General features: G+C 42.4%; 1 protein-coding gene across 31 annotated transcripts in view; it reads left to right on the top strand.

Annotated features, from left to right (window-relative positions):
- epb41l2 (erythrocyte membrane protein band 4.1 like 2) overlaps positions 1–20,479 on the top strand; it is a 270,752-nt gene that overhangs the window by 45,013 nt on the left and 205,260 nt on the right. For 30 of the 31 annotated variants that reach the window (XM_038799827.1, XM_038799837.1, XM_038799828.1 and 27 more), the window contains one exon: positions 1,873–2,009. The exons of the other annotated variant lie outside the window; for it this stretch is intronic. The gene's annotated coding sequence lies outside the window, so the exon portion shown is untranslated. The remainder of the gene's footprint in view (positions 1–1,872; positions 2,010–20,479) is intronic. 31 annotated transcript variants of the gene reach the window in all.

Raw genomic sequence — 20,479 nt, 5'->3', positions numbered from 1 at the left:
TGCCCGTGTTGGCTCTTTGAAAGAGGTATTGAATTAGTCCCATTGTCATAGCCTAGCAAATTATTTGTCAAATCTATTCTCTTTTGAAAGTTACTACTGAATCTGCTGCCATTTCTAGAAGCACATTCCACATCATAACTTGCCGTGTCTCCAAAAAAAACTAATCACCTTTGTTTATTTTGCCAATTATCTTAAAGCAGTGACTTAAGGTTACCAACCTTTCTGCCAAAGGATTTTTTTTTCCTTATTTACTTTATGAAATGTTATAACCAGGCCAGCAGAAGTGAACTAACCCTCTCTTTGTCCCAGTCCTGAATTGGTTCTAACAGAAGTTGAGTTTACAAGGGTGATACTGCCAATTTAATATATATGCCGTTAGCTGTATTTAGCTCATTGCAATAAACAAAGCATTAAGTTAATTTTATAACTAAAACTCTTTTGGGTAAAGATGCAAAAATGAACAAAAAGTTTAAAATGTACAAATCCAACTACAGAACTGATGTTTCCATCAAGTTTAGTACAATATTTGTACACGTCCTCATGACTCTGTGTCAGTCCAGCTTGCATAGTCATCCAGTTCTTTTTAAAGCTGAAATCGAAAGGCTCACCTTTTGAAGTCAAATTCCTTCTCTTATCTCATTTGCAAATTTGAGAAACCAAATTTAATTCAGTACTCTTCTTTTTGGTTTTGCTATTGCTTTTGAGTTTATTAGTGTAGTATGATCTTGGACTTTGATTATATCTCCCTACTTGGGTGGCCATCATTTTAGTTAATCAATTTTGGACGGACAGCATAGATCTCCTTAATTTAGTTGTCTGAATTGGCAATCTTGCTAATATGGGAAAATGTTATGAAAGATTAATATATTCAGATATTGATGTACAAGGCAAGGAAGGCAAGCAGGAAAGTAGAGTTGAGGCCACAGTCTGATTAGACATGATCTTATTGAATGGCAGAGCAGACTCATTGGGCTAAATGTTGGCCAATCCTGCTTCTAGTTCTGTTTTGTGAACGGCACCACTCCCTTCGCACACTGCTCAATTCACCATGACACCCCCATTATTGGCTCACCAATAAATTCTACCAATGAGGACTCTTACCTAACATTTAAATGCAGCACGGTAGCATTGTGGCTAGCACAATTGCTTCACAGCTCCAGGGTCCCAGGTTCAATTCCGGCTTGGGTTACTGTCTGTGCGGAGTCTGCACATCCTCCCTGTGTGTGCGTGGGTTTCCTCCGGGTGCTCCGGTTTCCTCTCACAGTCCAAAAGATGTGCAGGTTAGGTGGATTGGCCATGATAAATTGCCCTTAGTGTCCAAAATTGCCCTTAGTGTTGGGTGGGGTTACTGGGTTATTGGGGTAGGATGGAGGTGTTGACCTTGGGTAGGGTGCTCTTTCCAAGAGCTGGTGCAGACTCGATGGGCCGAATGGCCTCCTGCACTGTAAATTCTATGATAATCTATGATATGCGACATGGCACCATCAAACACTTAATATTGTGGCCTCACTGCTATATCACACAGCTGTGCATGCTGCCAGCTGTACAACCATAATAGTCATATTACCAAAACAGATTGCAGACCACTCATTGGCATACATCCATTTAACTCTCAGGATGAGGTGGTGCACAACTGGAGCCAACATGAGGTAACTGGGGAGAGGGTGGTGTGCCAGGGAGGAGATGTGCTGACTGTTGTTGAGACACCCATGGCCAATGAATGTTTAGTGATGGTGCACTGTACACTCCTACCTAATAATGTTTCGCATAACCTGCAATCTCTGCTGATTGATAAACTGCAGATGGTGTAAGCATGCTTTTTCTCCTTGCTTCCCACATCAGAGCCTTACTCTTGTGCCTTTCCCCTTTCAGATATTGAAGAATTGCAACCTCACCAGACATTGGATGAATAGCAAGAGAGTGATGATGAAAACATAGCTCCATCACATGATTTCACAGTCACCAGCTCAGACACTGACACCACGAGAATCTTAAAGGATAAATTAAAGGTGGGAGCTGCACTGACGATACACCAAGTAGGAGTGGGCTTTCCCCACAGCAAGGATAATGTAGTTGCCAGCTTGGTAGAGAGCGAGGTTGCACACAAGCTCTGCCGCAGAAAACTAAGATGAGTACTTCAATGGGATCAGTTTATGGAAGCAAAGTGATGAGTATACTATTATGGGCCAGGGTTGAGAGAAGCTCAAAGTATATCATGGAGTTCACCTGACCCACAACTTTAAATAGATTTTTGTTACGGGGAGTTACAAGGGCCCACTTTACAGGTGTGATGCAACAGAGAACTAGAAGTATTTTTAAACAAAAACAATGTTTATTCTATGAATCCAGTTAACATTTTATAAACAAACAGTAAACAGTTTATCAACTACCAACCCTGACCACCACCCCAAAAGATACAGTACTCCAGAGATAACCGTAATAACTTCACAAACAACATCCGTAAGTTTAAACCCTTTTTAAATAAATAAAGCAGGTTTAAATTCTCTAAGAAACAGTATTACTTTGAAATCATCAAGTGATTTGGAGACAGTCTTTAGATTGCAGAGAGATATGCAGCTTCTTGTTAGAATGCAGTTCTCCAACTCTGAAAATAAAACTAAACACACTGCAGCTGCCAGCTTAAAACAAAAGTAAAAGTCAGACAGACAGCCCAGCTCCACCCACACACTGACATCACTGCAGCTATTTGATAAATACCCATTTCTTAAAGGTACATCCATCTGACAATACACACCAAAGCTCTGGCATGCTTCCAGTGTCAAAGAGTGCAGAGGAGTCTGGCAACAACTTGGCACAGAATTTACTTTGAGCTTGGAGCCCATGCTTTCAATCTTGGAAGTGATGACCAACTCCACAACTACACTTGTGAATCCACCCATGATGGAACATTTGAATGCAGATGTATCCGCTTGCAGCACAAGAATGCTGCAATGGAACTTCAGACTGAAATCATGTTTTTTTTTCATTGGCTATGGGTGTTGCTGGCTTGGCCAGTATTATTGCCCATCCCTGATTAATCTTGAATTGAGTGCATTTTAAGGGTCAAACACACTGCTGTTTCCCAATTTTAGGACACTTATTTGCTGTGCTTCATTGCCCAGAATTAGGTCAAGTTGAGCTTTATTCTTTTGTTGAACAACAACATATTGTCCAAGAACAGTTTTAGACATTAAAAGAAAAATTCACTATTCTCAGTGATCAGTGATACAAGTAGATCATAGAATCCCTATAATGCAGAAGGGAGCCATTTGGCCCATCGGGTTTGCAGCGACCCTCTGAAAGAGCACCCTTCCTAGGCACTCCCCCTCCATATCCCGTAACCCCACCTAACCTACACATCTTTGAATACTAAGGGGCAATTTAGCGTGACATATCCACCTAACGGTTACATCTTTGGACTGTGGGAGAAAACCGGAACATCTGGCGGAAACACACGCAGGCATGGGAATAACATACAAACTCCACACAGACAAGGCAGGAATTGAACCCGGATCCCTACCTCTGTGAGGCATCAATACTAGCCACCATGCCGTATATCTGATATCACTTCAGGAAGTTAAATTATGCATTGGTGAAATCAGTTAATATTGGTAAACAGACTCAAGTACTAGGTTTAATTCTGTAGTAAGAACCTTGACGGATTAAAACCACTAATTGTTTAAATTGAATAACAAATTAACATTGACTGTTGTAAGTGAAAGATGAGCAGTGAACTGTAATCTGCACACCAATTATAAACTTTAATTCACCCGATTTTAATAGTTCTTGACGTTTTATATTAATACATTCCAATTTAAATTGCAATATTTCTCCTTTACTTTGTATTAAAATTTAATGGGCATATCTGATAGATTTTGAAAATTAAATTGAAACTATCTTACACCACTAAAAATATGATTGTTGAAATATGGATTGAAGCAGTTCAAGGAGGAGGTCCACCTCCATGTTTTCAGGGTAACTATGGATAGGCAATAAATGCTGGCCTTGCTGGTGACACCCACATATACAAATGAATAAAAGAAGTACAAAAGCAAACAGTTACTGTCAAATACAGCTTTGTTAGTAGTCTTCATCTCTGATTTTTTTGGGCTATTGAAGTAGAAGAAATAAGCATTTGTCAGCTATGGTCTAACTGAAATATGTAACCTTTCAAAAATGTTCACCAAAGGCTAGTTGTTCAAGAATTAAAGTAGATTATGTATGGTATTTTTGTGTATTTCTGTCTGTAGTCAAGTCTTTACATTGGAACAGATCAAATGGTATTTAATCTGTAGGTGTAACACAATTCCTTATTACTCCCATTCCTCAATGCATGTTTGGCTTTATGCCTGATTGTGTTCTTCATGTTCAATATCAAGAGGAAAAATATATTTTTTTTCAAAAAAGGATCTACTTTTAAAAATAAACCTTTTATCACAGTCCAGTTCAATAAGCCACTTTATTGAGAAATACTAATATCAATTTTGAAAACATTTTACAGCTTTTTTTTCCAATGTGGCCTATAGTGGTTGGTATGCTTCCCTTTTTATGAGACGGGATGTGTGGCCAATCCACATAGTTTATTGAAGTTTTTAAAGCAGAGGCGTGTGTTAAGGATTAACAGTTTAAGGGTGAAGGGAGGCGTCAGAAGTTTGAAAACTGAAATATTCACTGATATTTCTGAAGTTACAGTCTAACGTTTTAATAGCATTCGATCACCATTATTGTAAACTTTTTCAGTACTAGTTTCTGTTCTGGTAAAGGGTGACATGCTTCACCTATATTTAATTGACTCATGAAGGACACTTCTTATGACTCTTTTTATAAATATGTTTTCAAATTACCGCAGTTCACTATCTGATGATTGACTGAGGAAGAAAAGCGACTCCCATCAATGGTGATGTCTAGGTTGAATCATCCTAGTCTGATTTGATAATTAATTCTTGGTACCACTTTAATTTGGGGCAATGCACAATTTGAGCAGGAACCACTTCAATGCAAATGATACCATCTTTAGATTGATACGCTTGTTTTTTTCTTGCCTATATTTGCATGAAGAGTAGGTAAATTTACCCTTCTCTTAGTGTGACCTCTTGTCAGTGGGAGTAGTGAGAAAAATTCTTGGCTCAAGATCAGGGAGTAGAATCACTATGGATGGTGATTAGGAATAGCAAGGGTTATAAAACTCAGGTGAGGGTATTTTATAGGCCTCTAACAGTAGTTAGGCTAGTAGTTGGGTCACTCGGACCACTTCTGAGGACCTGTACAAGAGGGACGGCCTACACCTGAACCAGAGCGGGACTAACATCCTTGCTAGTGTGTTTGCTAGTGCTGTGGGATGAGTTTAAACTAATTTGACAGTGGAGGGGAGCAGACTATAAGCAGAATAGGAACACGGTATGACATAGAAAAGCAATTAAATCATACAGGTAAAGCAGATGATTTGAGGGCGAGGTTGACACATGGGATTATGATATAGTAGCCATCACAGAGATGTAGTTGAGGGAGGAGCAGGATTGGCAGCTCCATCCAGGGATACAGAATCTTCAGCATTGACAGGGGAGGGGACAAAAGAGGGGGAGGCATTGCACCAAGGAGACAATTACTGCAGTAAGGAGAGATGATATCTTGGGGGTGGCATGAAATGAAGCTTTGGAGGTGGAGTTTAGGAATGAAAAAGGGACACCCACATTGATAGGTGTTTATTTTTGACCCCCAGATAATCAGCGGGAAATTGAGGAGCAAATATGTGCGCAATATGCAGAAGTGTGTAAAAAGTAATAATAGGGTAATTATAGTGGCTGATCCCAAGATTAACTGGGTTAGTCATTGTATTAAGGGCTTAGATGGAGCAGAGTTCGTAAAATGTATACAAGCGAACCTTTTAGCTCAACATGTGGATGGTCCAACAAGGGAGTTAAGAAAGCAATTAGGAGAGCAAAGAGGGGATATGAGAAACCTCTCACTGGTAAAAGTTGGGAAAATTCTAAGATATTCTATAACCATTTCAATGGGAAGTGGATAACTAGGGGAAAAATTAGGGCCTGTTCGGTACCAAAGGGGGAATCTGTGGGTGGAGCCAGAGGACATTGGTAGGGTGTTAAATTAATATTTCATATCTGTCTTCACCCAAGAGAATGAGGAGGTAGATATGGAACTCTGGGAGAGAGACTGAGAGGTTATTGAGCAAATTGTCATTGGGAGGGACAAGGTATTGGAGGTGTTGGCAGGCTTAAAAGTGGAGAAATCTCCAGATCCGGATGAATTGTGTCCCAAGTTGTTGTAAGAGTCGAGGGAAGAGATTGCAGGGGTCCTGATCCACATTTTTAGTTCTTCTCTGGCCAAGGGAGAGGTGCCAGAGGACTGGAGAACCATGAATGTAGTCCCATTATTTAAGAACGGCTGGAGGGATAAGCCAGGGAACTACAGGCCAGTGAGCCTCACGTCAGTGGTGGGGAAACTAATGGAGAAAATTCTGGAGGAGAGAATCTATCTTCGCTTGGAGGGGCAAGGTTTGATCAGGAATAGTCAGCACGGCTTTCAGGGGGAGGTCATGCGTAACAAATTTGATTGAATTTTTTGAGCACGTGACTTAAGTGTGTAGATGAGGATAGTTTATATGGATTTCAGCAAAGCCTTTGACAAGATCCCACATGGGAGACTTATAAAGAAGGCAAATGCACATGGGATACAGGGGAACTTGATAAGGTGGATTATAGGCTGGCTGAACTGTAGGAAACAGAGGGCGATGACAGACGGCTACTTTAGTGACTGGAAGCCAGTGTCCAGTGGCGTACCGCAGCGAGCTGTGCTGGGTCCCCTATTATTCGTCATTTATGTAAATGACTTGGATGATTATGTGGGGGGTAGAATCAGTAAGTTTGCGGATGTCACAAAGGCAGGCCAAGTGGTTAACAGGCTGAGAGTCTTGGGTTAAGGGAAGATATAGACGAGTGGTCAATATGAAAAGTAGCAGTTTGAATTTAATCCTGAAACGTGTGAGGTGTTACACTTTGGAAGGAACAATTTGACAAGGAAATATTCCATGAATGGCACCACACTGGGAAGTCCTGTGAAACAAAGAGACCATGGTGTGTTTGTAAATAGGCAAAAGGGCAGGTTATAATAGGGTGGTAAAAACATCATATAGTACACTAGCCTTTATCAATTGTGGCATCGATTACAAAAGCAAGGAAGTAATGTTGGAGTTATATAGAACATTGGTGAAGCCACAGCTGGAGTACTGTGCATTTCTGGTCACAACATTATGGGAAGGATGTAATTGCACTGGAGGAGGTGCAGAAGCATTTCACCAGGATGTTACCTGGGATGGAACATTTAAGTTATGAAGAGAGGTTGGATAGACTTGGGTTGTTTTCGCTGGAGAGAAGACTGAGGGGCAACCTGTTCAAGTTGTCCAAGGTTATGAGGGGCATGGACAGGGTGGATAGGGAACAGCTGTTGCCCTTAGTTAAAGGGTTGGTTATCATAGAATTTAAATTGCAGAAGGAGGCTATTCGGCCCATCGAGTCTGCACCGGCCCTTGGAAAGAGCACCCCATTTAAGCCCAAGCCTCCACCCTATCCCTGTAACCCAGTAACCCCACACCATCTTTTTGGACACTTAAGGGCAATTTAGCATGGCCAGTCCACCTAACCTGCACATCTTTAGACTGTGGGAGGAAACCGGAGCACCCGGAGGAAACCCACGCAGACATGGGGAGAACGTGCAGACTGCGCACAGTCAGTGACCCAAGCCGGGAATCAAACCTGGGACCCTGGAGCTGTGAAGCAACTGTACTAACCACTGTGCAACCGTTGTGCCCTGTTATGAGGGGACACAAGTTCAAGGTGAGGAATGGGAGGTACTGTGGGGATTTGAGGGGAAAACCTTTTACCCAGAGGGTGGTGACTGGAACGCACTGGCTGGGAGAGTGGTAGAGGCAGTTTGTCTCATATCCGTTAAAATGTATCTGGATGAGCACTTGGCACGTCTTGACATTCGTGGCTATGGGGAAAGTGCTGGCAAATGGGATTAGGATTGGCAGATAAGGTGACTTTCACGCAGTGGTGCTGACTCGATGGGCCAAAAGGCCTTTTCTGCAGTGTATTTTTATGTGATTCTGTGACATCAAACATTCTCTGGTGCGCACAGATGGATATTATGTGGTTTCTAAACCCTTGGTGTACCATGGTGGGGAAGGGCTGAGACAGTGGCTTTTCCTTCAATTTACTTACAACCAGAATGCTAATTTGCAATCATTCAATTGGCCAAAGTTTCATCTTCAATAATTTTACCTTGACAAGAACATCAAGCGTATTCCTAAATTGTCTTTCCAATCCAATTCTTTCCTTACATTGATTACTGTACATAATAGCTGTTGTGGTTCTATTTGTCAAGGGCATTGAAGTGAGAGGTTCACTGGTAAATGGTTGAAAATATAAATAAATGTTTTCAACATTGAAAATAATGTGGGAATTAGGGTTGGATAATTAGGTTTTATAAGCAGTGAGACTGGTCAGTAATGTAGTGAAAGCAAAATCCTTTCTTAGATTTACATAGAATTTACAGTGGAGAAGGAGGCCATTCGGCCCATCGAGTCTGCACCGGCTCCTGGAAAGAGCACCCTACCCAAGGTTAACACCTCCACCCTATCCCCATAACCCAGTAACCCCACCCATGTTGCATGTTGAGCAACATTGTAGTGAATGCAAGAAATATTTCTCTTTAGATCACTTTTATTGTAGGACAATGTTGTTTGTAAACTGACAGTGCTGTGCTAATGTTTAATTAATTACATATGAATTTACTTGCATTTCTAAACAATTGTGTTGCCAAGATCAGTCTGTCTTAACAAATTATCTGATTTTTAAAAACAAAATCTTGTCGGTATAATTAAACAGTTCAAAACACCTTGGGTTACTTTTTGATCAAAAAAGCAAATGAATCAATCATTCGAATTAGGCAATTGTGAATTAAGTGGAACAAATTATAAATATGTGCATCCAGGGGAGATTGGCGGGTGGGACAAAGGGTCACCAAACAGGTAATGGGGGTTTGGGGGTGGGGGGGGCAACAAAATGGGTCAAAGATGGGAGGAAACGCTCCCAAGAAGGGAGCCACCGAGGAGTGAATATGAGAGCACAGAGTTAAGAAGAGAGGGAGGGCCGCAGCGCAGCTCCTGAGAAGGAGGGAGTGCCTTGCAGAATGGGGGGGATGGCATGGGAGCAGTAGTGAGTAAGTGAGGGAGCAAGGGGGAAGAGAAGCCCATAGGGGCACATGGGTTGAGGGACGGATGTAGGGGAAGGGGGAGGGTGGAATGCTGGTTGCAACATGTCGTCAGCACATGACGATAATGTGAACAAGAATATCGATGGCAGCCATCATTGATGGCAGCCATCTTGGATGGCACCTAGACAAAGGGAAACCCTGGAGTGCAGGTGCACATCCAAATGATGAGTGTGGCTGACCTTGTAGGAGAAGGGCAACAGAAATCCCCCATCAGAATAGTCACCTGGAATGAACGGCCGTTGAAAAGAGAGTTTTTGACCATTTGAAAAGCCTGAAGGCCGGCGTAATCTTGCTGAGGATTGACTAAGGGTTGATCGACAGACCTTCCAAGCGTGCTTCAGGTAGAGAGGTGGGGGGTGGTGGACATATTGTTCAATAAGAGGACGAACTTTACACCGGCGAAGACAGTAACAAACCGGGGGGGAACAATATGTCATGTTTAGCTGTGACAAACCTCCCCAACATAGACCAAATGAGTAAGTGCAGTGGAATGTCTGAGTGATTGGAATGCACCTCGTGCAATTTACATCTCTTTGATGTGGGCAATTTTTACGGACCTTGGGGTTTCACCTTGGGATCTAACAGTGGGAGGTAATGAATCCAAACTACAATTGAACAAACTGACACAAATAATATAAAGTGTGTGGCTTTAATCTTCGGGCAGCACGGTAGCATAGTGGTTAGCACAATTGCTTCACAGCTCCAGGGTCCCAGGTTCGATTCCCAGCTTGGGTCACTGTCTGTGCGGAGTCTGCACATCCTCCCCGTGTCTGCGTGGGTTTCCTCCGGGTGCTTCGGTTTCCTCCCACAGTCCAAAGGTGTGCAGATTAGGTGGATTGGCCATGCTAAATTGCCCTTAGTGTCCAAAATTGCCCTTAGTGTTGGGTTGGGTTACTGGGTTATGGGGATAGATAGGGTGGAGATGTAGGTGCTCTTTCCAAGAACCGGTGCAGACTCGATGGGCCGAATGGCCTCCTGTACTGTAAATTCTATGATTCATATGCCAGAGGCCATATACAGCACTGATCATCGCATAATGATGTTTTCACAGGCAAGGTAAGAACATGGTTTAAACCACAAATTATACTTCCACAGTACATTGAGGATGGAGAACATGGCCTGGCATTTGGCCAGATCGGCCCCCAGTGTCCTGATGTATACGGATCGTGTGGCCTTCCCATTTGCTCCTTGCCCAGTGGAAGATCTGTTTCTTGTCCTGGCACCTGTGGAGCTTTGTGATAATTTCTCTTGGTGTTTTCCCTGATTTGGCCTTTTGCCTGACTGGTCTGTATGCTCTGTCCACTTCTGGGGGGTTGGGGAAGCTTTCGTCCGTGGCCAATTTACCCAGCATTCTCGCTGCGCAGTCTGTTAGGTTCCTGCCATCTATGCGTTTGGGTAGTCCTATGATCCTCAAATGTTGGCAGTGGGATCTAGTCTCCTGATTCTCAACCTTCCCCTTGAGCACTCCTTGGCCACCATTAACCAGCATCAGCCGTAATTTGCTTTTTTTCCACCACTAACCTTGCTACCTCAGTTTCTAGTGCAACAATCTGGTTGGTTGCAGCTCTTTCCAGTTCTCACACCGTCTCTTCCTGGGCTCGGGTAACTCTGGAATCTGAGCATTAAAGTGAGACTAGCTGTCTCGCTATAATATGCAGATTTTCTAAAAAAGTGACCCTGTCCACAATGGGCGGGAACTTAATTATGTTGTGGTCACTGTTGGTTAAATAATCTGCAACTGTGAGACCCTCCAGTTGCCCTTCTTCATTTCCTGGAACCAGATTGAATCCTGCTTCCTTCCTTGTTGGGTTAGAGGCAAATTTAAAGGGACATATTTCAATTCTGTTCAAGTTATTGTGTTTTGAATAGGTTAAAATCTGGCCATATTGATTGAGACAGTCCTGTATGCAACAAAGCTTTCTCCCTATTCTACCCTTGCTACCAGGTTTTTTAATCAAGCATGAAATTGTATTAATTTGGTCACCTCGATGATGAATCTTATGATGACTTGGGTTGAGTTCATTACACTGGGCAATGTGCTGAGATTGGTCAAATGCTAATGACCTTAAAAAATGCATGTTTCTGAACAATGCTTGGGGAAGTCTTTCCAGTTTTGTTTCAAAACACAGAGCTATTGATCGCATCAACCTGCTGCAATTCACAACAGTAACAGAAATGTCCCTGATTTGAGACATTGACCAAGGATGAATCTAAACAACAAAGAACACATCAGCTGGTTGGAATTTGGAAAAGTTCTGGGATGTTTTCACATTGTAGGGCAGGGTAAGTAACTACAGATGTGGTTTATATGGTCTCAATGAGTAGGGAGGGTCTTGATTTGGCTCCCTCTCAGTATATTGTCCTTAGAGAATGCTGGTGCCTGGTCAGAAGATTACATTGTCTGTTCAGTATGTGGAATGAGTAAACAAGCCAGAAGTACACACCCTCCTGTTGCTGGAAACACCAAATGATAATTATTGTAATGGGTGTCGAGGGATACAAAGCAAAGGCACTCAAATGGACTTGATATTCAGATCAGCATTAATCCAATTGACTAGTAACAGGCTCATGCGGTTGAATTACCTACTCCTATTCCTTTGTTTCCATAGGGGTTTTTAAAATTCATTGATGGGATATGGGTGTCGCTGAAGAATTGCATATGTTTCTAATCCTGTAGAATTCTCATCACTTATAAAACTGAGCAATTTTCTGTCACAAGCATGTAATAAATTTGTAAAGTTGTGTGAACACCTTTTATGTGTTAACTAAAAGATTTTTAAGGAGTATTTTAAAAGAAGAGAGTTGTGAGGTTTAAGGAGGGAATTCCAGAGTTTAAGCAGCTTATATGCAGTCACTAAAGGTAGAGCAGTGAAAATTGGGGACGCAGAAGAGACAGAATCGTCGGAGCCTGCACGGAGAGTACTGCTTGGCTAAATGAGTGAGTTTAGAGTTGGGTGAAAAATGGAGTTCAAGTGGTAAGTTGTTAGTGGCAAGTAGTAATTAAAATTAATTTCAGGGCTAATTTCAAGCTAAATTAGTTATTAATCTAGTAACTAAAAGTTGCTCTTTTGATTATTGTAGTTTGCATTCCTGAAATGAGTCCACTGAGTCACACTCAACTGTATTCGGTTAACAGTGTAACTGGTTTAAACAGAATCGCAGAATACTACAGTGCTGAAGAGACCCTTCGCCACATTGAGTCTGCACCAACGCATGAAAAGCCCTGACGTGCCCTTCTAATCCCACTTGCCAGCACTTGGCCCTTGCCTTGAATGTTATGATGTGCCAAGTGCTAATTATTAAAGGATGTGAGGCATCCTGCCTCGACTACCTTCTCAAGCAGTGCATTCCAGACCGTCGCCATTCTCTGGGTAAAAAGGTTTTCCCTCAAATCTACCCTAAACTTCCCACCCCTCACTTTGAACTTGTGTCCCCTCGTAACTGACCCTTCAACCAATGGGAACAGCTGTTCCCTGTCCATGCCCCTCATAATCTTGCACACCTCGAGCAGGTCACCCCTCAGTCTTCTCTGCTCTAGAGAAAACCCCCAAGAATATTCAACCTTGCTCTGTATAACTTAAATGTTCCATCCTAGGCAATATTCTGGTGAATTTTTTCTGCACCCCCTCCAGTGCAATTAAATCGTTCCTATAATGTGGCGACCAGAATTGCACACAGTACTCCAGCTGTGGCCTCACCAAAGTTCTATACAACTCCATCATGACCTCCTTACTTTTGTAATCTATGTCCCAGTTGATAAAGGCAAGTGTCCCATATGCCCTTTTTCACCACCCTATTAACCTGCCCTTCTTCCCTCCGAGATCTATGGACAAACAGGCCAAGGTCCCTTTGTTCTTCGCAACTTCCTAGTGTCAGACCTTTCATAGTATACTCCCTTGTTAAATTACGCCTTCCAAAGTGTATTACTTCACATTTTTCAGGGTTAAATTCCATCTGCCACTTATCCGCCCATTTGACCATCCCATCTATATCTTCCTGTAACCCAAGACACTCACCCTCACTGTTCACCACTCTGCGAATCTTTGTGTCATCCACAAACTTATTGATCCCACCCCTGACATAGTCATCTATGTCATTTATATAAGTGACAAACCATAGGGGACCCAGCACGGATCCCTGTGGTACGCCACTGGCTACTGACTTCCAGACATTAAAGCAGCCGTTTGACATCACCCTCTGTCTCCTACAGCTAAGTCAATTATGAATCCACCGTATCAAATCACCCTGTATCCCATGTGCATTTGCCTTAATAAGTCTCCCATGTGGGACCTTGTCAAAGTCTTTGCTGAAATCCATGTAAACTACATCAACTACACTACCTTCATCTACACATCTGGCCACATGCTCAAAAAATTCAATCAAATTTGTTAGACATGACCTCACACAGACAAAGCTGGGCTGACTATCCCTAATAATCCAGTTTCCAAACTATTATTTTTGAGACCTATAAAAAGAGATCCGCCCAGCGTTGCTTGTCTCTAGTGCTGCTTGGCTAAACAAGAGTGCTTTTAGTGTTGGTGAAAAACAAGGAGTTCAGTGAAAGTGGGAGAAGGTGAAGCTAAAAAGATTGAGTGCGGAGTTCAGTCTCCATCCAGGCAGGAGCGAAGTGTGGTTGCGTTTCATGAACACCAAGGTCGGATTCCTGTTCTCATTGACTTTGCAGTCAGTGTCACAGTGAAGCAGTCAAGAGTTCAAAATGCTTTTTTTTTTGGAGGAGGGGATTAACTGAGAAACAGCACAAAATAAGTGAAAGTCAGGATCATTATAATAAAGTAATATAAGTAAACCAAGTAGGGTAAGGGAAATAAAGTTAGCATAAGGGAGGTAAGTAAATAGTACTCTTATGTAGCATATTTTTTTTAAAAAAGGGGATGAATAAGGGGCTCAAGGGTAGCCATGGCAGGAGAACTTGCGTCTGTGATATGCTCCTCCTGTGCCATGTTGCAAATCATGGAAGCTTCAGTTGTATCTGGTTACCACCTGTGCAGGAAGTGTGTCCAACTGCAGATCCTGGCAAACCTCATTTCAGAGCTGGAGCTGAGGGTTGATTCACTGTGGAGCATCTGTGATGCTGAGCAAGTTGTGAATAGAACTTTCAGTGAAGTGGTCACACCGTAGGTGAGTACTGAACAGGCAGAAAGGACATGGGTAACCGCGGGGCATAGTGGAGGAAGGCAGGTAGTGCAGGGGTCCCTGTGGCCATGTACTGTTTTGGATACTGTTGAGGGAGATGACTGTGGGGGAAAGCAGTGGCAGTCAGCTTCATGGCACCATGGGTGGGTCTGCTGCACAAGGGGAGGAGGAAGAATATCAAAGCTATAGTGGTTGGGGATTCAATTATAAGAGGAACAGACAGGCATCTTGTGTGGCTGCAAACAAGAATCCAGGTTGGTATGTTGCATCCCTGGTGCCCGGGTTAGGAATGTCACTGCACAGCTGCAGGGAATACTGAAGGGGAAGGGAAAACCGACTGATATCATGGCACACATTGGTACCAACGATATAGGCAGAAAAAGGGATGAAGTTCTGCAAGCAGAATTTAGGGAACTAGGAAGTAAATTAAAACACAGGACCCAGAAGGTAGTAATCTCTGGATTACTTTCAGGTGCCACGTGCTGGTGAATAAAGAAATCGGAGGTTCGTCCGGATTAATGCCTGGCTGAAGAAATGGTGCAGGAAGGATGGCTTTATATTTCTGGGACATTGGGACCATATTTGAGATGGTGGGATATGTACAAAGTAGATAGTTTGCACGTGAACTTAAATGGGATCAGTGTACTTGATGGGAGGTTTACTAGTGCTGTTGGGGAGGGTTTAAACTAGCTTGATAGAGGGCTGGGATCCTGAGAAAAGGTTCAGCAGGGAGAGATGCACACCTAAAATAAAATTAAGTGAGTCAGGAAGGCATAGTATATCCAGACAGTTAAGTCATAAGGGAGTTTTGCAAGATTGGATGATATTTATTTTGATGGAAGGAGTCTGATGAACAAGGCAACTGAATTAAGAGCACAAATTAAAACATAGGTTATGATGTAAATGCTGTCAGTGAGACATGATTGACTGAAGGGCAGGATTGGCAGCTCAATATTCCAGGATACAGGATATTCAGGCAAGGTCAGGAAGGAGGTAAAAGAGGACGGGTGTCACGATTTTGATCAAGAGTTCAATTACAGCAGTAAGGAGGGGCGACATCTTCAACAGAAGCCATATGGGTAGAACGTAAAAACCAAAAAGGAGCAAATTTCAGATATAGACAAATTTCAGAGAAGTGCAATAAGAAAGAGAAATGTAATAGGATAGTGATAGTCGGAATTTTAACTTCCCTAACATTAACTGGGGTAGTCATAGTGAGAAAGGTTTTGAGGGAGTAGAATTCTTAAAATGTATCCAGGAGAACTTTTTAAGCCAGTATGTAAGAAGGTCCTGGACTTAATTTTAGATAATGAAGCTGGAAAAGTGATTGAAGTATCAATGGGGGAGCATTTTGCAAACAGTGATAATAACTCAGATTCAAGATTGTCATGGAAAAGGACAAGAATAGATCTGAAATCAAAGTTCTAAACTAGGGGAAGGCCAATTTCAAGATTTGGCAGAGTGGACTGGAAGCAGACACTGTTCCAAGCAAAAATGTTCCAAGCAAGAGAAAGGGTGGGACCAACAAATCCAGTGAACCCTGGAAACAAAGGAAATGCAGCATTGATTAAGGTGCAAAAGGGAGGCTTATGGCAGATATAGAGGGCTCAAACAGCAGAAACCCTAGAGGCATATAGAATGTGCAAAAGGGAACTTAAAAAGGAAACTAGAACAAAAAGGTGGACATGAAAGGATACTTACTGGCAGGTAAAATAAAGGACAATCGCAAGTTGTTTTACAAGCACATTAAAGGTAAAAGGATAACTAGGGAAAGAATAGGGCCCATTAAGGACCACAATGGTAATTTGTGTGTGGAGCAGGAGGACTTTGTGTTGGTGTTCATTTGTGAGAGGGACGGTGTGGGTATAGAAATCAGGGAGAAGGACTGAGAGAAAATTAAAAAGATTAAAATAGATGGAGAGGAGGTTTTGAGTGGCCTGGCAGGCTTAAAAGTAGACCAATATCCAGGGCCAGATGAAATGTATGCCAGGCTGTTGAGGAGGCAAGGAAGGAAATAGGTGCGCTGGCAATAATTTTCGATTCCTCTTTGGCCGCAGGAGAGGTGCTGGAGGATTGGAGGATAGCCAATGTGGTATCATTATTCAAGAAGGGAGGAAGAGATAAACTAAGAACTACAGGCCAGTCAGACTAACGTCAATGTTGGGGAGTCTATTGGAAGCAATTATGAGAGTCAGAATTAATCTATATTTGGAGAGTAAAGGTAAAGGATTAATCAAAAACAGTCGGTATGGTTTTGTTCTGGCCAACTTGATTGAATTTTTTGAGGAGGTGTCCTGGTGTGTGGATGAGGGTAATGCATTTACACAGTCTACTTGGACTTCAAGGCTTTTCTTGGGTGGCACGGTGACAGTGGTTAGTACGGCTGTCTCATGGTGCCGAGGTCCTGGGTTCGATCCCAGTCCCGTGTGGAGTTTGCACACTCCCTGTGTCTGTGTGGGCATCACTCCACAACCCAAGGATGTTCAGGGCAGGTGGATTGGCCACGCTAAATTGGCCCTTAATTGGTTTAAAAAAAGGAATTGGGTACTTATAAATTTATTTTAAAAAAGCATTTTTAAAAAAGCAACGCATTTGATAAGGTCCCACATGGGAGAGTGATTGCGAAGAGCCCATGGGATCTAAGGAAATTCGGCAAATTGGATCCAGAATTGGCTGAATGACACTGAGGATCAGAGGGACCTTAGTGTGCATGTACACCCGTCCCTTCAGGTAGCAGGACCGGTGGATACATTGGTTAAAAAGGAATATGATTATTAACTGAGGTGTAGAGTTTAAGAGTACGGAGGTGATGCTGGAACTGTATATAAGTTCGGTCACAGCTAGAGTATTATGTGCAGTTCTGAAATCCAAATTATAGGAGCGATCTGATAGCACTGGAAATGGCGCAGAGGAGATTTACCAGGATTTTGCCTGGGCAGGAGAGTTTTAGCTGTGAAGAGAGATTGGATAGACTATGGTTGTTTTCCTTGGAGCAGAGGAGACTGAGGGAGGAGGGGGTGGACGTGATTGAGATGTATAAAATTATGAGGCACATGGACAGAGTGGGCAGGAAGAAACCTTTCCCCTTGGTGGAGGGATCAATGACCAGGGGGCATAGACTTAAGTTAGGGGCCGGAGATTTAGAGGGGATGCAAGGGAAAAAACCTTTTTACTCAGCGGGTGATAGGAGTCTGTAACTCAATGCCTGAAAGGGTGGTGGAGGCAGAGACCATTATAACATTTAAGAAGTATTTAAATGTTCACTTGCAATGCCAAGGCGCATTTTTTTATTATCTGCTGTACCTGCATGCTAGTTTTCCGAGACTCGTGAACCAGAATTCCCAGATCCCTCTGCAACGGTGCATCCTAAAGTCTTCCCAAAAGTTGCAGTCACATTTTCAGACCCAAATGATCCTATTACACTACGTGAAAGGAGAAGGGGGCTCACACTAGCCGGTCTTCGAGACACCATTTTCACTTTGCTTTAATGCGACAGGTGACCATGGTCATCATGATCTCACTTGCTTTGCCATTCAGTGTTTCATTTCTGTGAAGGATTTTAGCTAATGCATTAGGTTCTCGCTGCATCATTTGGAAAAAAAAAATCAAGTTTGCCCTAGAGCTCGCCATGCCTTTGAATTTTTGAGGATTTTAACATTTTAGTTGTCCGTACTTTCCTACATATAATTACTCATGGGCTTTGCATCCTGATTTACATTGGCACAATTAACAAAGCCATACCTTAAGAAATCATTTTAACACTGCTTTGTTCCTGATTTCATTTTTTTCTTTGTTTACAGTGATCTATCTTTAGTTCTACACAGTCTTCTTGCCTTGTTTTCTTGCAGCTAGAAAATGGAGGAATCTCTCCTCCATGATTTTGTGCCAAAGCACAGAAGTACACGGCACGTGATCGGCTCTCTGCTGTCGCTTCTGGCCAGAAGACAGTATTGATCTATTTAAAAGCAGGCCGTGGCCAGCATTCTCAATTTCAAAGCCAGTCACAGCCATTGGGCGCTTCAGCCACAATTGGGAATGCCATGGCTGATGGCACCACGATCCACTTGACACTTGCCTGAAATCCACCTGCTGGCTGCGACCTGAAGTTTGAAAAACCCTGGCTTAGAGCGACATATCTGAATCTTGCTTTTGGACTCGGCAATTAAAACAGAAAATGCGGGTAAAGCTCAGCAGATCAGGTAGTGTGGAGAGAGTAGCAGAGTTGAAACACATTGAATGGCATCAATTTTTAATACTTAGTGAAGAGTACAAACTAAACAGGACTTTCTGTTCAAGGGTAAGTAAATTTTTTAACAAGGTGAGCAAAAACCCCTATAATATTTTGTTATGTGCAACGTGTTCATTTCTTTACAGGGTACAATTCATTTTTTTTGTGTGACTCCTCCAATGCAGTATTTCAAAGGGACTAGCTTGTGAGCAGTTTTAATGATTAATAATCGGGAACAAAGCAGTGTTAAGATGATTTCTCAAAGTATGACTTTGTTAATTGTGCCAATGCTATCAGGATGCAAAGCCCATGTGTATTATATGTAGGAAAGTACGGACAACTAAAATGTTAAAATCCTCAAAACTTCAAAGGCATGGCGAGTTCTAGGGCAAACTTAATTTTTTTGGCTGTTCATCTCAGAGGGAACATTAGCGATGAGGCCACTGCCAAACAACTCCCTGACAATAAAAACTAGATTTTCTGAATGTGGAGTCTCATTCCTTCAGATTTTAATTATTGGAGATTTTAAAAATGTAATTTTAAAACTTTTTATCATGCCTCGTAACCCTATTTTTCTTTACCTGTCGAGTTTTGCTTTTTGGCATTGAATTAAATACTCTAACTTGCACTTTTTTGCTCAGTCTTGGATTGGATTGGATTTGTTTATTGTGACGTGTACCAAGGTACAGTGAAAAGTATTTTTCTGCAAGCAGCTCAACAGATCATTAAGTACCTGAAAAGAAAAGGAAATAAAAGAAAAAACATAATAGGGCAACACAAGGTATACAATGTAACTACATAAACACCGGCATCGGGTGAAGCATACAGGGTGTAGTGTTAATGAGGTCAGTCCATAAGAGAGTCATTTAGGAGTCTGGTAACAGTGGGGAAGAAGCTGTTTTTGAGTCTGTTTGTGCGGGTTCTCAGACTTCTGTGTCTCCTGCCCGATGGAAGAAGTTGGAAGAGTAAGTAAGCCGAGTGGGAGGGGTCTTTGATTATGCTGCCCGCTTTCCCCAGGCAGCGGGAGGTATAGATGGAGTCAATGGATGGGAGGCAGGTTTGTGTGATGGACTGGGCTGTGTTCATAACTCTCTGAAGTTTCTTGCAGTCCTGTGCCAAGCAGTTGCCATACCAGACTGTGATGCAGCCAGATCGGATGCTTTCTATGGTGCATCTGTAAAAGTTGGTAAGAGTTAATGTGCACTAGAAATTGCGCTAGCCTTTGTGCACTAGAAATTGACTTGCTCAGTCTTTGTGCACTAGAAATTGAGTTATGCTGATTCATCGGGTACAGGTTTGTGATTTGCTCATTCTATTGGAGGAGGTTTGTGCATCTATGTTCCACCAAATTACATTATTGTAGCCTAGGGTTGAGCAGGTTCTTCGCAGGTGACTGCTTATTTGTCTTGGTTGCCTCAGCAGGGGTTTGAATGATGTTGTGCTGAGACCATGTGGTGCAGCCAGGACTCTGTCCTTGGAGGCATACTGTTTGTTGTAATGATATGTATAATCTAAGGAGAGTAAAGGGTTAACCAGGTGATGTTCATGTATATCAACACTGGGTGGCATCACTGAGTAGTATTATAAAATGCTGCGTCTCTAGGCATCCTGGGAGAAGTTGTTGGAGAAGTTCATGTAGTAGGATAGTGTAAAGTTGAGTTAGTGTAGGTTGTGAATCTATGGAATTCCTTGCCCAGTGAAGCAGTTGAGGCTCCTTCATTACATGTTTTTAAGGTAAAGATAGATAGTTTTTTGAAGAATAAAGGGATTAAGGGTTATGGTGTTCGGGCCGGAAAGTGGGGCTGA

This window comes from Scyliorhinus canicula, chromosome 6, assembly GCF_902713615.1.
Source record: "Scyliorhinus canicula chromosome 6, sScyCan1.1, whole genome shotgun sequence".
NCBI classification, from domain to species: domain Eukaryota; kingdom Metazoa; phylum Chordata; class Chondrichthyes; order Carcharhiniformes; family Scyliorhinidae; genus Scyliorhinus; species Scyliorhinus canicula.
The sequence above is the reverse complement of the archived record's forward strand: the minus strand, read 5'-3'. Positions and strand labels throughout refer to the sequence as shown.